At 36.7% G+C, this 17,942-nt stretch overlaps 1 long non-coding RNA gene across 1 annotated transcript in view; it reads right to left on the bottom strand.

Annotated features, from left to right (window-relative positions):
- Window positions 1-17,942, bottom strand: part of LOC116157706 (uncharacterized) — a 31,585-nt gene that overhangs the window by 1,194 nt on the left and 12,449 nt on the right. The gene's annotated exons all lie outside the window — the stretch shown is intronic.

The following is a 17,942-nucleotide window of genomic DNA, read 5'->3' as shown; positions in this document are numbered from 1 at the left end:
GGAGAAATCCATCTCCTTTTTCCTGCCTTACTGCTTGAGCTGGGACATCTGATATCTTTTCTTGCCCTTGGCCTGGGATTTATACCATTGCCCCCCACCCCCACTGCCTCTCAGGCCTTTGGACTTGGACTGAATCACACCATCAGCTTTCCTGGGTCTCCAGCTTGCAGATGGCAGATCTTAGGACTTCTCAGTCCCTATAATGGTGTGAGCCAATTCCTCATAATTTCATAAGAATGAATGACTATATATAGATTTTATTTCTCTGGAGAACCCTGGCTAACACACTATCATACTGGACCATGCACAGCTAGCACATTCCCAGCCTATAGTAGCTTTTGGTAAATGCTAAGTCATTCCAATCCTGGTTCTGCCACCAACGAAGTGACCTTGATCAAATCATTGACCTCTCTGGACCTCACTTTCCTCATCTGTAAAACAAGGCTGTTGAACTATGGGATCTTTGAGACTCCTCTAATCTATAATTTTGTATTTCTAAATCCCCACCCCAACACTGGCCCCATGCTCCTTGGACTCACACAATTTCCAGAAAGGAAAGCAGAAACTTTCTGTTTATCCCTACACTATCAATTCTGTTCTACAATCTTGAATGGAGCATCAGCTGTGTGTGGGACCTGAAGACACACAGACAATGTGGTACTGGCCCTGCCCTCTAGAAGCTCACAGTTGAATGATGTGACCCACTGTAACACATTAAGCACAAGCTGTGTTCAAGCTACGAACAACTGCTGTGGTAACACACTGGATAGCAATAATCCCACTGAGCTCACAGATGGTTGTTTTAATTTAGCAAAGTACATGAAAAATCAGTTAAGCCATGTGTTTGGCATCACCCAAACAAAATACCCAATATATTGGATTTTCTTATTTTGAACCTATGCTCTAGGTTTCATCTGGCCATAGCCTAAATATCTGAGGAGAACAAAAATGGTGCTAAAACACATACATCCTATCCTAAAACATGCTTTATTTGGTCTGTCTGGTCTAGGAGACGTGTCCTGATCTGCTCACCACGGATTCTCCTGAGTAGAGCAAGTCCTCTTGCCGACATTTGCCGAGCAGATACCAGCCTGCAAGTTGAAAGTCTGCATAAAGCAATTTCCGGCTGAGGCAAAGCATTCAGAGCCCCCACATTCACTGGCTTAGTCGGCAGTATCTCTTTCAACTCACCTGGTCTAAATGCTAACCATGGTTCACAAAATGATTCATTTCAACCTCAGCTGCTGAGACCTACGATTCGCCTCTTATACTTCAACTCTTTGCAAGTTGGAACCTGTGCTGGTTCCATTTGCTAATGGTGGCTACAGCCTTGTCTCTCCAAATTCCAGCAATGAAGGACAAAGACATAGCTATAAATTTCACTGAACCCTGATGTATAAAGTTATTGTTTCTTAGGTCTCCAAAGCATTTATTTCTGCCCCACATAGAAGCTATTCTCTGCAATGAAATGGGAAGGCTTCTCAAAAGAAAGCATTTGATGATCTAGCTGGTAAAAACAGACATGATTAAAACAGAGGCAAAGAATCCACATGTTGCTATTACCTTAATGATTAAAACATGCAGCTCATTAATTTAATCTGAGACTGAGCCCTTTTGTGGGTAGACAACTCATATGTAATGTCTTACTCCAGCTAAAGAGACTTGTCCCATGCCAAGCCTGGATCCCCATTTCTTTTATTATTGAAAAGCCATTGGTACAATCCAAAATGATTAAAGCCACAGAGATTGAATTGTAGACAAAGAACTTCAGATTGGATCAGGGATGGGAAAATAAAACTCCAACCGAGTACAGGACTCAAGGGACCCACAATCTAAACATTTGTTTTTTGTTTGTTTTTTTTTTTTTTACAAGCTGGAAAATTCAACTTTCTAGTTCATAACATGTAAGGGAAAATAACTGGCATAGTCTATTAATACACTAATACTATTTTGTGAGAGGAGTTCCTCCAGGGACCCTAAAAGAGGACCCTTAAAATCACATATGTATTATACACAAAATGTCAGACATATAAGACAACTAACGAAACAAGGATTCCTGGGTCCAATTCTCCTTGTCCATAGATACTTACTGTATGAACCTAGGGAAATTTTTAAACTTGATTATTGGGATAATAATTAACAAAACAGCACCTAAAACATTTAACCAGAAAGCAGACCAGCAAAATTAACATTCCACAAAAATTTACAGAAAAATAAATGAAAAAAAAATCACATTGCCTCCAGGTAACTAATCTATAAAAAATCAAATATTCTCATTATAACTATTCCTTTGTACAAAACAAAAACAAATAATTCAAGCCTTTGCTATCACTCAAAAAAAGCGAAGAATGTCTTTTTCAATTGCTAATACTCTGCATCTAAGTTTTAAGATTCATCAAACCAGTTCTCAGTCACCAGACTTGAGCCTTGTTCTTTTTCTTCGTAAGTTACGACTTACATAATAAAGCAAACTGTATCCTTAGGTGATGTTAGGTTAGGCTACAGAGGAGATTCCTGTCCCCTCTTATGCATCTTTCACACTCCATCCTTTGCCACGGGATCCTCTTGATCTAGCTCATGAAACAGAAGATAGTTGAGTGAGGGGCACAATTGTTAGGATACTTTTTGGTGCTCCTTAAAAACTAAAGTGTTTATGTTGAGGTAGATCCTATTTTAACCAAATGGGAAATTTCATTCTGATATTCTGCTGTTAGCCAGTTCTTTCAATGGAAAGACAATCATGACAAATGTTATATGAATTTTTCCACTTGCCTATAGATAGGTTCTTAAGTCAAAATAAGTTTATCTTCAGTAATAAAAATACTCAAAGAAAAACTCTTAAATGGACTGTGTCTAGAGGAACTTACTCTGCCTGTGTGTTAACACAGAAGCTATATTGCCTGCTAAGACAAAGAGAGTGATAAATGGTGATACCACAAATATTAATTTTTTATTTTTATACATGGGGCCTATTTCTGGTTGATATTTCCTCTGGCTTGGCAGAATTGGCAATGGGATATTGATGCCTAAGAGTAACCTTAAGGCAAAAATCTTGGTGTTTTAAATGAATTCTTTTATATAAATACCTCTTTGTGACCTGCTGTTTAACAGATTTTACAATGCATTATATCATGCTCCAATATTAGGACTTTTAGTTTGGGACTAGCAGAAATAGTTCAGCTAGTGAAAATAATAATTTTTTCATGCTATACTACATGGTAATTTAAAGTATTTCAATTAAACAAACTGTCTCATTACTGCTCCTTGATGATGCTTTGATATGATCAGAAATCCCAAGGATGCTATTGGGATACACTCTTAACTATCACATGAATGTGCTAAAGAAGGTTACCATATGCCAAACATTTTAGAGCACTCAGATGACCTACTTTAAAAACGTTTGAAGCCATTTTGTGGTGTGGACTCAGAACAAATTACCCTTGTTTAATAAGTAGCTTCCAATTTATGTTCCAAAAAGCATCCACGCTCTCCCACTGAGATTTTAAAAATTCCACTTCTTTCTCCCATCATAGCTTAAGATTATTTGAAAGTACATTTGTTCATAAAGTACTTGTTATCCTCTTACTACTTTGCTTTTCACAGGACAGTCTAATAGTGGATGTTATAATAAATAATTGACTGCTTTATATCATATTCCCTGTCATTTCACCCCCAAAGATTCTAAATTCACTTGGACAGTTCTCTAAGAAACAAAAGATTAAGTACAGAAATAAACTAAATTGCTTAAGGTAGCATTGAGATATTCAAGATAAATTAAATGTTGCTACTTTAAGTTGAATATTCAAATGCCGTCAGATAAACTGAAGGTTTAAAAAGATTTTAAAATTCGGTTAATTTTACTGTGTTGAAAACAGATGGAAAAAACCCCTCCAAATTCCTCATGTTCTTAAGCAAGAGGATCACTTGTAAACTTTTTTTGTCATGTAAACAACTAGCTTCTTGAATTTAAATACCTGTTAATTTTAATTTAAATATTGGACAAACCAGTTGTTGGACATGATAACAAATAACTCAATGCTCCATGTACTGAATTTTCAATTTGTTCTTTTGGTACTGTATGCTACAGCAATAGGAAAAGTATAGATTTTGAGATCTTAACTCAAATCTGCTTTAACCTGTAAAAGTGATGCAGTATTATTTACTCAAGCCTGCTAATAATAACACTATCTTTTATCTTGATTGTATAAACCATTTCTTTACTAGTTACGGTAAGTAGTGCTAACTGCTATAACAGACCCCATGATCTCAGTGGCACACAATGAAAGTTTCTCCCTCACACACAATGTCCAATGTGATGGTTCCCACTGTGGCTTCAAAATTAATGAGGGTTTCAGAGTTCTCTCTTGGATCGTACAGTCAGAGGATGGACTACCTGATCCAGAGAGAGACTATGAAGCGTACTGCAGGAACTTGGGGGGAGGAAAGCCTAGGCCTAAAAGTATCGTACCTCATTTCCACCACTGTTTCAACTCAGTTACGTGGTCACAACTAAGTACAGGGGAGGCTGGCAAATGTAGACTGGCTGTCTACTAGTAGGTAACAAATAGGTTTTGATGAACACATAGAGATCTTGTCACAAGCCTCTATCGCCTCAGCAGGGACTTGCTAAAAGGAATCTAGTCTCTCCATCACCCTTATAACAAGAGAGAACATCACCTGGGTGGTAAACTGAGTAGTAAACACAAAGTCTATGCAGTGACACTGAAAGTACTAGTCTAACTAAAAGGCGTAAGTAACCAGTATGAAATACTAAAAGGTACTTAGTAATCTATGCAACATGATATTTAACCGTCATCGTCCCAGGTGCCTCTTCAAAGTACAAGGATTCAGTTTTTCCATGCAATTCTCTGAATCTCTTGAGTTCTGAAAGTACTTTTCTTTTCCACTCACCTGGCTGTCAAAAATGGCAGACATGGTAACTTTAACTTCACTTTAATCCTGAAAGCTAGAATTAATCAAAATAGTTCACCGAAATATTTCTTCCTGGCCTGTGTGACCCAAATTAGTGTTTTAAGAGGCACACCTTATGAACCAATTTGAAGCTGAAGCTGTGTGTATGCGTGTGTGTGTGTGTGTGTGTGTGTGTGTGTTTTAAGCTATGTATTTTTGAAAGCTTGAATCCAGACAAAGCCTCAAAAGAACATCCAAATAGTCTCTCAACGTATATTCCATTCAGTTTAAGTTCCTGCCAGAGGTCTGATTTGAGTCCTTGTTAATGATCAAGCTTTCCAAACTTTCTGCAATGACCTCTGATGCAAAAGGAAATCCACCCCATTGTATAACTAGTCTCCAAAGCAAAAATTAAGCAGAAAACTGAGGCAAGTTCCCAGAAAATTCAAGCAAAACCTCACAGCTTGATATATATCTTCTTTTAAATATCACAACCCCAGAGCAAGACAGCAAATAATTGATAGGCAACGCAGAGAAGGGTAACTGACAGGACTGAACCCCTGCAGGGACTGACCTAGAAAGAGATAAAAGAAACTGAGAGAGACTGGTTGCGCCATCTTCACACAGTCCTGAGAGGTAGACATTGCTGAGATCTGGCCCTGTCTAATCCCTCCATGGCTTCAAACATTGTTCAGTTTCTATTTTGGTAACGCTTACTTTTTCAAATGGGGATAGTAAGAAGTGGGTTCAGTTTCATCTCTAGGCTGAGGTGCATTCAAAGGGCATCTATCTGATTTGTTTTTTCTCTAGAAGGCAATCTTCCCAAAGCTTTCCAGAGAGATTCCTCTGGGACCGAATAAAACTTACTTAACCTCACTGGCCTCAATTTTCTCTTCTGCAGAAGGGGCGTTTAAGATATCTACCTTGTGGGCTTGAATGAGGATAAAATAAGTTAAATATATAAGGTTGCTGAACAAAGGGCCTTACAAATAAAAGAACTCAAGAAATGATAGCCATTGTTATGTTAAAAAGAAAGTTTATATCAGCTGTTGATGACCTCTGGCATTACCTAATAATCCTTCAAGTTGGTAAAATATTACTTGAAGCCTAAAACTCTCTATATTTAACTTAATTCCATTCATTTTAGGCTATATTTTAGAGACTTACACAGTATCTTCTATGTGTTTTTATGTAGTTTCAATTTTTTTGAAAAGTCTGGGGATTCAGGAAAATGGTAAGGTTGAAACAGATGGTGCTGCCTAGACCTAAGTTTGTCCACACAGAAGCTCAGCAAGAATTTATGATGAAACAGTTCTTGCCTCATGACAGGAGGTATGGCAAATGTGTGGCCGCTGTAATACCTAGCTCACCTCCAAAACAGACATCTCCCTCTACTAGTGAACATCTAGATCACCAAACTCTTCTATACAGCCCGGATTTTTCCATAAACTTCTCTTCAGAAATACTTTGGACAGTCCCCACAGATCTATCAGCCATTACTAATCTATTTCCATTCATGGGCAATCACACAGAGTGGAGCATATTTTAAATGGGAAGAAAACCTTGAAGAATAAACTGATTTTGACTTCTTATTTTGGTTTTCTGTGTCTGGAGACCAAAACAAAACAAAGCAAAGCAAAACATGATTAAAGCCAATTCTTGATCATCTGTGATAACAGAGAGTACAGTATGGCATGAACAAATCATATTAACGAATCTCAAAAGCCTACAGTAGAAATGAAAACTTAAAAGAAAATTATGTCTAAATATAAGACATCATTGGAACACAAGAAGCTTAAGTTTCATTTGAAAACAAACAGCAAAAAAATCCAGCAACGATGGGCAAAACTGTTCTTTTGTCAAGAGCTGTTTACAAGTAACTAAATCTGCAGATTTTATTTTCACTTCCTCTGCCCTTCACTGCAAGTAGACTAGTAGATGGGGTAAGGTATCTCAACAGGGCAAGAGGCAAAAAGGAAGAGAGACAACTGAGCTGCGAAACCAGACATGTTGATCAGTTCTCGAATAATCCACATCTGCAAAGCTATGAAATTTTTGGTGATTAACATGAAAACAGTCTCAGTGCTAAGTGAGAAAAGGTGAAGTAACAGCATGGGAAGCCTATAAGAAAAAGCTAAAAATATTTCAAAGAATACAATCTATGAACTAGAAAACAAATCTCCAACAGCAATTTTGTTAAGTTCTTGCATAAAAGACAAGATCATCTATGTTGACTCAAGGTAAGGATGACATGTGTTGGGTCACTACCATTGAGAGTAGCAGAATAGCACTGCAGTGTACAGACTCTAGTCTGGGTTCAATCCCAGCTCTGCAAATGTCCTGCTTTGTGACCTTGGACAAATTGCATGAGTTCTCTGTGTCTCAGTTTTCTTCTCTATAAAGTGGGGATGATAACAGAAACACCTTATAATGTTCTGAAAGGTTTAAATGAGTTAATGTATCTAACATTGAGAACAGTTCTTGACATATAATAGGTATTATACTTGAATATTTGCTGCTGTTCCTAATTGTTAAAGATCAAACCTCAAAGGAAGAATAGATCCTTTTTAAAAAATAGTAGGACACATTACTGAGTTTTTATCATGTGTTTATTTTTAGACACTTTAGAGAGTGTATTAGTTTCCTACAGTTGCTGTAATAGATTTCCACAAATTTAGTGGTTTAAACCACACAAATTTATTATCTTACAGTGCTGGAAGTCAGAAGTCTGAAATGAGTCTCACTGGGCTAAAATCAGGAAGTTGGTAGGGCATGCCTTTCTGGGGTGCTAGGGGAAAATCTGTTTTCTTGCCTTTTTAGTTTCTAGAGGCTGCCTACATTCCTTGGCTGGTGGCCCCCTTCCAATGTCAAAGTCAGCAGCGTGAAGTCCTTCTCACATTACATCACCGACACTGACTTTCTACTTTCTTCTTCTACATTTCAGACCTCTGTGATTACACTGTACTCATCCTGATATTCCAGGATAATCTTCCTATTTTAAACTCAGTTTAGCAACCTTAATTCCATCTGCAACCCTAATTCTCTTTGCCATTTAACAAAACATACTCATAGCTTCCAAAGTTTAGGGTGTAGACATGGTGGGGGGGGTGGCGTTGTTCTGCTTCTCACAGTGAGGAACAGCAGTCTATTAAACACTGGAACCATTTATAGTCAGTATGGTAAAGTGAGAAGATAAGAAATCTGAGTTCAAGCCTGTGTTTGATTAACTAGTTTTATGACTTCCATTAATTTTAAGCCACTTGAACTCTCTGGGCATGGGCAGTAAGAGTGGTGTTGCACTGTCAGTCTGCACCCCTAGCGAGGTACTCACTGCAACACTGTACTCTCCTCTCACCACAGTAATTCGTCACCAGCAGATCATCTAAGCTGAGCATCAGAGCACAACTGAGAAGACATGAGATCAAGCATAATGGAGTCTTAACCATTTACTCCAGACAGAAGATGGCCTTAAATGGTGTCACTACTAAGCCTACTGGTAACAACAAAGATCTCACTGCTTCTGACTAATCTACTTCTACTCTCGTCTCGGATCTCATACACTTACCCAGATGATTTAGCTGGGCTATGCTGTGCCTCAGAGTTCACCATTTACAGAATCTTGGAAAGCAGTACAAGTGTTCCCTGTCCTCTTCCCAGGCAAGAACAGCTGTGTAATGGCAAATCCATCAGATCAGCTGCTTCTTGTCCCAGACCTATGCCTTAAGTTTCTCCACCAAGCAAATTTGAGCCTTCTCTCCCTCTTTGTTCCCTGCGGCTACCTATTACTGGGGATTGGGTCTCAGAGCTGTGTGGTCTAGTAGGGATATTTGGCTAATAATATCCATTGTGCTTGAAACCACCCAAAAAATATATCACCACCATACCCCACACACACAATCAAACAACACACAAAACAAACCAAAACAGACCTCTGAAAAGGAGCCAAAAGCTTAAAGTGAGAGAGAGGTTCTGTCTAACAGATGGTGTGGAGCAGAAGGTAACAGAGTCTAAGATGAGTGACTTACCTTTATTGTTGAAGGTCTGACCTTAAAAATATCACAAAGAAAGAAACCAAGAAATCAATGTCACATAGTTGATCTTCATTCCCAGGAAATTAAATCTTCTCCTCTACCTTTCTTTTATCAGAATGGCTCATTAGCAAAAACTGTAATGGAAAAAAAATTAATGCTTTCTCTAAGTTTGTCATGTAAAATCACTTATTAAATCATTTCTATTTGATTTCCTAGGGTGGAAATATTTGGCTGTGCTAACAATGCATCATCAAGCAGGGCTAGTGGTGGGTCTCTGTGTTTAAATGATTTTAGTAGATGTGGCTTTTGGCCTCCAGGAGCATGACATCTGTTTTTGTTTGTTTTGTATAATAATATTCAGCAAATTCTTCTTGCATTTAGAAACTGTTGGCTGAACTTCATTTGATGGCTGGGTCTCTTTCAATGTAGTATATATTTTTACTTAATGATGGAAAAAGTTGATGGATTAGTCAGAATGCTTGAATGTTAGGCTGCATAACGATTACCATTTTTAATCATTGAGGTTCACTTGGCCAGAAAGTCCTTTGCTCCAATCCTTGTTAATAGAATCATTTAAAATATATTGGTTGATACTGGTTTGTTTTCTTAAAATGGGAAGTATAATTTTTTTTTAGTGCATTACTGCTATACTAAGGATCTTGTGGGGTATGACAATCAGATTCTAAATATGTTTGGACCATAGTACAGGGTGGATTGAAGACTGAGATGGGTATGTACTAACCTTAGAACTTGCCATTGTAGCTACTACTTTTTATTAAATGACTGATACTGCATTCTTTCTCCTGAAAGCCAAATGAAGAAGTTAATTCAAGTTAATTTATGGTTTCATTTCACTGAGTTCCACTTAAATAAAATATTATTGTTATATGGTCAATTATTATGAATTATGAGATATATTTGTGGCAATGTTAACACAAGCAGGAAGAAAACTAATGTTTTGAAAACTCGAAAAGTAAGGCTTCTTAGAACTTATTTTCTGCTTGCCACACAGGTCTGCCTGTTTCCAGTGAAATCTAATTCCAAGCACCTCTTTTCATCTCTAAGAACTTAAGAACTCTGGCTCTGATTGTGTCTTTGCTTTGGTGACACCCTGGCGGCTTCTTTCTATTGCTCAGAACTTGTCCAAAAAAATGTGGAACATCCTGATGAGCTCAGTCTCTCTCATCAATCTCCAGGTCAAGTCTCCCTTTCTGAGGAGATCTTCTGATCCTTATGCCTGCTGCCCAAGGTGGTGGGCTCGGCTTTGGAGCAGGACTTAATTTTCCCTTATTCTAAATCATGTGCTCAATTGCTTTCTTTTTCTCAGATAGTGAAAAACCACCAAAGAATAGCTTAATGCATAAGGAAAAACAAATTTAGGGAAATGATCCACCTGCTTGTAAATAATAGGCTCGTGTATATGAGGTAGCTAATTCTACACAATAGTAAGCACTCCTTCAATAAAAGCAAGAGAAATGAAAAGATCCCAGGATTTCTTTGTCACACTTAAAAGTCTCCCTTACTCCAATCGCCTAATTTTTTAGAAGGGGTATTTGTTCTCTCTTATGATCTGGAAATGCATGTGCCTAATTGAAATAAGATGTACGCCTTAAATGATGAAAATAAAAAGTGATCAAAATAGATTTTTGTTATCCGTTGGGCATTGGGAGTTTAAATGCAAACTGCAATGGCTTGCAGTGCAGGGAATTAATTATTGGTAATTGAAGTTGTAAGCTTAATTCCCTGCTTGCTTCAATGAAAATGAATCCTTTTATTTAATATTGAAATAAGCACCACTAACCTCATGATCTAGGACAGCACATGCATTCAGCTATTAAGCAATAGTGAATGTTGAAAAAAAAAAAAGCTTTATCTTTTAAATACTGAATTGTGATTAAAACAAAACAAAACAAAACAAAACAAAAACATTGGGAGGTAGATACATTAACATAACGTAGCAGATGGTGTTGGGTACCCTTAATAGATCTTGTTCTTGTTCACCCATTAGAAAACCCATTTTGTAGTCTAATAAAAGTCGAAACTATTAAAATATATATACATATATACTTTTTGAAAACTTGTTCTCAGTAAAATGTTTTCATTGAAATATATTGTTACATTGAAGCAGGATGGCCATTTAAACTGTTGAGCAAGTAAATTCCCTGTCCAGTATTTCTGCTGTAAGGGGTTCTTTTCTTTCTGAGGGAATATTACAGCCAAACACGATGTGGACTTGGCTTTCTGCTCAGTCCCATCTCTGGTCTCTCTCTGTCTCTGTCTCTCGGTTCTGACCATCCAAAACTGCCCCTGGGCATTTATTTACACTTACTGTTAACTTAGGTCTGGTATTGCTTTCCCGGGCTCCCTATATCTGCCCTTTGCCTAAGCACCATCTTTTACTCCTCTTAGATCTCAGCTCAAACATTACACCTGAGATCTGGCAAGTCCTCCTCTTTTATATTCGTATCGCAGTAAGTCACGTTGTAATTACTTGTTTCACGCTTGTCCCTTCTGCCAAGCACAGTTTCAAGAAGGCAGGGACAGTGCTGCCTTGTTCATAGCTAGGGCTCCAGTAACTAGTTCAGAGCCTTGCACATGCTGAGAATTAAGAAACATGTTTTGGGGGAAGGAAGGAAGGAGGGGAGAAAGGGAAAAAGGAAGAAGGCTGAATGTTACTTAAGGTCAGCCAGAGAGATCCTTGGCAAATTTCCTGTTTTATAGTCCTGAAGTTTCCACAACAGTTATAATACAATTAATGATTTCTTTTTTTCATTTTTATGGGAAATGAGTGGAATGAAGAGTTTCCAACTTTTTACTATTGTACTTCATACTAATCCCCGACTGCACCTTTGCAGAAAACAATTTATCCATATTTCAATAATTAACACATGTATTTATCCATATTTCAATAATTAACACATGTAATTGTGTAATAAGTAACCTAAGAAAAATTTCTTGTTAAGAAATTACACTTGCATTCTGTTTAGCGTGTTTACTAGAGAAAAACAACATTGTATTTCCTCAAATGAGAAAGAATAGTTTGAATTTGCTCTCAGGGACACTAATCATTTCTCACCTAGGAGAGGTAATAAGATGGATGCCTCTGTTCCTTAAATAAACATCCATTGTGTGCATCAAGTTTGGTCGCGGGTTGTGGAAAAATCCCTCTGAGTTGGCTTCAAGGACCAAAATGCAGCTGTTCAGACTGTTCAAACTTTCAAAACTAGTTTTCTCAACAGCAGAGGGCTTAAATGAATACGTACTTGTACAATCTAAATATTGTTTTGCATTATCATGGAGAGAGAATAAAGGAGACAGAAGAACACTCTCATTGGTCTTTATCTCAGTAACATGAAACTACTGACTCATTGCTCATTTTAAAAGAAGCAAAAGTGACCTAAATGGTTTTCTGGGTTAAGATGGTAGAGTAAACCACACATCTGATTTTGCTTCTCTGAAAAATTCCACTAAAACTTGAGTAAAGAGATTTTCTTTAAAAGGCATAAACCTACATGAAAGTGAACACAAGAGAATACAAGAGCAGTAAAATTTTGGAATCTAGAAAGCAGACTGACAACTGGCAGCACCATACACCTTTGCTTGGTGTAGCAGGTGTAAAGGAGAGGCTAAAGTAACTAGGAGGCTAAGGTAGGGAGGGCTGGGTGAAAGCTGTTCCTCCAGGCCAGCTCTCTACATCTTTGCTCACATTGCACATTGCTATATTTTAATATATATAGTACTTACATTAAATAAATATACATACAAACTATATAGTATAATAGTTAATTCTCCCTATAATAGAAGCAAATACAGAAGGCCTCTGGACTGTGAGACATTAAACATAAACGAAGGTATGTTATTATTATCATACCAAATACAGAGAGATGTCATGACTGAATGCTAAGTACCAACAACTTCTATCTCTTCCCTGACTTGGCTCCCAGAATGCCAGCCGCCGACCATTTCCCTCTAAGCAGGAGATTGGAAAATTCTTTTCTGCTAAACATAACTAGCCTAAGAGGAAAGATTTGCAAATACTCACATCAGGAGTTCACCAACAAGCAGCCCATCCGTATCACCTGACAGTGTCATTCAAAGGAAACAAACCTTGGGGTGGGGTGGGTATAGCTCAGCGGTCGAGTGCATGCTGAGCATGCAGGGTCCTCGGTTCAATCCCCAGTACCGCTATTAAATAAACAAATAAATAAGCCTAATTGCCCCCCGAAATAAATAAAACAAAGTGGGGCAGAATTTAGAAATAGGTAATATTTATTAAATTAGGGACTCTACAATTATAGAGAATTTTTAAATAAATAAATAAATAAAACCAAATTATTGCCTCCTCAAAATTAAAAAAAATAAAAAAGGAAACAAGCCTCATCAAAGTACTCAGGGCAACCAATTATATTTCAGCCCCTCATTCTTAATCATGAACATATAAGAGAGTATGACCAAAAACTTGAGGAAGACCTCCAGCATAGACAACAGAGGCCAAAACCCATGAACAAAAAGAAAGTAACCTGGAGAAGGTGGAGGGTGTAGTTCAGTGGGAGAGCACATGCTTAGCATGCAGAAGGTCCTGGGTTCTTTCCTCAGTAACTCCATTAAAAGAAAAAAGTCACACATTACTATAAATAAAACAGATAAACAACAAGGACCTACTGTATAGCACAGGGAACTATATTCAATTTCTTATAATAGCATATAATGGAAAAGAATCTGAAAAGAAAGAAAATATATGTATGTAGATGTATGACTGAATCACTTTGCTGTACACCTGAAACTAACACTGTAAATCAACTACACTTCAATTAAAAATTTTTTAATTTAAAAAATATTTTGAAAATTAAAAAAAGAAAGTAACTTATAGAAAATGGAGACTAGAGAGAGAGAAGCAAGAGAGAACACTTCAACAAAACTATTAGTATCTTCTGATCAGAAAAGATTACCCTTGTGAAACTTTTTTTTCAAAGGTGCTATATAAAAGGAAAACTCAGTGAGTAAAAATAGCTCCAGAAAATTACAAAATAGCTAAAAATTTAAAAATTCAATAGAATTGGAAGATAACATTGAAAAAGATCTGAGAAAGTAGAGCAAAAAGACAAAAGAGAAAGGAAAATAAGAGAAAAGACATAAGAAAAATAAAAGGAACAGACAGGAGGCATCTTAGTAATGGATTTTTTTCCTAGAAAAGAGCACAGAGAAAACAAAGTGAAAAATCTGTCAATAAAATAAGTCAACAAAAATTTCTCAGAACTAATGACATGAGTTGCTAGATGGAAAGGGCCCACTGAGTTCCCTACCACCCTTCTGTCTCCCCCAAAAAGACTGGAATAGATCTGTATCAAGGAACATGATTGTGAAATCTCAGAATACTGGGGACCAAGAGAAGATCCCATTAACTTTCAGAGAGGGAAACAAGTTACATACGAGGGATCAGGAATCAGTACGACTTTAGATTTCTCAATCACAATAAGGCAAGCGAGAAAGACCTTCAAAATTCCCAAGGAAAAATATTCCTACTGCAATTCTAGATTCAGCCAAACTATCACATGCATATGAGGGAAGAATAAAGACATCTTCAGATATTTAAGGTCTCAAAAACTTAATTCCTATGTACTCTTTACCAAGGAGATAGTGAGAAGATGGTCCCTCCAAAATAAAAGAGAAAAATCAACAAAGGGGAAGACATGGTGTACTGCAGAGTTTGTTTCTACACCGTAACGTGTCATCGAGGCTGACCTTTGTGGACTGCATCACAGATTCACATGCCCTACGTTTGTGATCAGCCGGAATCGCCGGCAAGAATACTGGAGGATAGGAGGGCAAAGACAGCTTAGGGCCCTGATGGGAGGTAACCATAGCATCCATCTGTCACTCATTTCTCATGGACTGAGACTTGAATTTGTGGTGCAGAGTTTTGTTTTGTTTTGTTTTTTGTTTTTAATATTTTACAGCCATCAAAAAATTTCAGCTAGACATAAAAAATGTGTTTCTAACATGACATGTGGTAGTCCACTTCCAATGGGTCAAAAATCCAGATTTATTGGAATTTTAAATAAAGAGACTGCTATTTCCCATACTGCTTCGTTCCAGAGTACTGAAAATATTTGTGCTCAGTATTCTGAAGCAGACTCTATGAAAAGTGTTATGAGTGTAGCTGTTCAAAAGTCATTTGGCATATATGCACAAATGCTATGAATCACTGCCAACTTATGGAAGCGTTGAAAGAAACAGAAGACAATGATTTTAGTGATTTTGTTAGTGCTCGTTGCCAATGCCCATTGATAATAGTCATGGAAGGAATTAAGCCCAACTTAAGGTTTTCCTGAAATGAAAGGAATGCGTGCTGAATATCTGATAACCAAAGGCAGAAAATAACAGTGTGATTTTCATTTTCTCACAGGTATCAAACTACATATTGACAAACTACATTTAAAACTCCAAAAGAGGTTATATTTGATTTAACTAGACAGGTACAAGAATTTATGTTGATACTGAAACTCTTTATAATACAAACCAATAATAATGATTTTATACATTTTTCTAATATGAGTCAAAGTTCAGGAGATTCTAATTATAATTAATGGCATTATATAATTTGATTGTAAGAAGAAAAAAACAAGAAAAAATTTGAAGAATGCTTTGCTAGTATTGGTAAGTTTAGAGTAGCTTTTCAAATTATACAATGCCGTTTTGAACTCAATATTTAATAATTCTAAGTAACAGGAGTTAGTGAATTTACTTAACTTGAATTAATGTGGTTTTAAAATTGACATGTTTTTGCTTCAAAGTCAAATAAATTCTTCTAAAAAAAGATGAACCAGTTTTGTCAACATGAATAAATATTAAAGGCAAAGGTTTTTGGAACTTAATACATTTATTGGAAAATTTTTAAGTATGTTAGAACAACTGAGGTATGTGAGTCTACCTTTTATGAAATATAAATATTTCCAATGAAAATGTATTATCTAAATTGAAATGTGCTGTAAGTGTAAAACACACACCAGAATTCAAGTACTTAGTATTAAAAAATTTTTAATATCTCAATAATAATTTTCTTTTTGGAATACATGCTAAAATGCTAATATTTTGGGTATATTGGGTAAAAATATTATTAAATTAATTTCACTTTTTATTCTTTAATGTGATTACTAGAATACGTTAAGTTACATATGTGGCTTAAAATTATATTTTTAGTGGACAGCATTGATCTAGATATTAATCCTTTGTTAGTTTTCAATGCTGCAAGTATTCGCTCCCTGTCAGGTTTTTTTTTTTTTTTAAAGCATAGTCTGTTTTTGGTATCCTTCATTGAACATTGAAAAAGCCTTAATATTGATGTACTTAAACCATCAATTTTTCTTTTTTTTTTTTTGACTTTAAGAAATTTATTCGTGCATAGTTCTTTCCAATACATCAAGCGCTCATCCACACCTAACTCCTGCGTTGCCACATTTGTCCCTTGCCAGTAGCCCTGGGAGTTAGGGTGCTCAGATGTGTCAGCAATGTACAGAGGAGGAATCACTTGCTTAGAATGGCAGAAATGACCCCACAGAGTTTTCATGCCAAACCCTCCCAATCCTACATGACACACTCCAACTACTGCTGTAACCTCATCCAGCCGAGCCTTTGTGGCAAGATCTTCGCCAGTAATATGAGTTTGTGCACCTTAGGAATTCAACATATATGGATAATACAAATTCACATAAACCTTAAAATGGTAGTCATTATCTTTAAGAACATGAAAATGACAAGCCAGGAAGCTTACTGAGCCTGAGCTCTAAGAATAGAGGTTAATGCTCTGTCTTCAGTGAGGACCTAGCAGCCCTACTGAAAAGCAGGACCACAGGACCAGGCTGGAGGAGGTCACTTTTCATGGTAGCAGTGTAAACCATCAGTATTTTTCATTCACAATTTGTGCTTTCACAGTTTAGTAAGCTTCTCAAAGACATTCTTCATTTTCTTCTACTGGCTGTGTATTTTTACCTTTCTCACCTAGGTCTTTAATCCATCTAGAGTTCATCTGTGCATAGTGTTGAGTCAGAAGTTCAGCTTTTCTTCAGGTGAAGAGCCAGTTTTCTTAATGTCATATACCAAACAAGGCATCCTTTTCCATTTTTTGTGGTACCACATTCATCATATATCAAATTCCCATAAACACAGCTCTATTTCTGAACTCTCCACTCTGTTTCATTGATCTGTTCCTATCCCAGAAGCATTCTGTAATATTCCTTAATAACTGACAGTTTGAATCATTCTTCATTCCTATGCTGGTATCAGCTATAAACATCCCACCCAATGAGTTTCTATACTTTCCCTTTGCTTTGTCTTATCAGCTATAGGCTTTGGCCTTTTAAGTATTAATAATATATACTGCCGTTGAAACTTTCTTTGACTGCCTTTTCTTTAAGGAGGTTGTTCTCAGTGAGTCTTTCAGAACTGTTAATGAGTAAAAACCTGCCAGTTCATTTTTGATAGAGTTATCTGGTCTCATGAGCCGAACAGATTGGATAATACTTGAACCCCATAAACCAGAACCCAGTAAAATAATCCTCTCAGTATAAGACTTGTGTAGGGACTTGACTAATAATGAATGACCATGGATCTTTAGGAGTATCCTCCAGACTCCACTATTTCAAATGGTGCAGCTACCAGCTATTTGCAACTGTGTTTCCAAAGGTCAGTAAAAACAATTTGTGACAAATGCGTAAAGTCAAAATTATTTCATTCACTGATAGGCCACTCTGATGGATGGAGTAGCTAGGGCTCAATCATTCCTTATAAAGAATCTCCCATATGCCGGAGATTAGAATTTCAAATATAAATGAAATGCATTTTATTTATACATTTATACCTCACTTCATTCCTCAGAGAGAATTTAAAGAAAGTAAAATTAATAAAATATCAACCTTCCCCTTAAGGATTTCACCATCTACTAACGAAAAACATACGTCAAAACTATTACCATAGTACAAGTAGAAGTATTACAATACAGAT

The sequence above is a fragment of the Camelus dromedarius genome, chromosome 1, assembly GCF_036321535.1.
Source record: "Camelus dromedarius isolate mCamDro1 chromosome 1, mCamDro1.pat, whole genome shotgun sequence".
Lineage (NCBI taxonomy): Eukaryota > Metazoa > Chordata > Mammalia > Artiodactyla > Camelidae > Camelus > Camelus dromedarius.
This window is presented reverse-complemented; position numbering and strand designations above follow the sequence as displayed.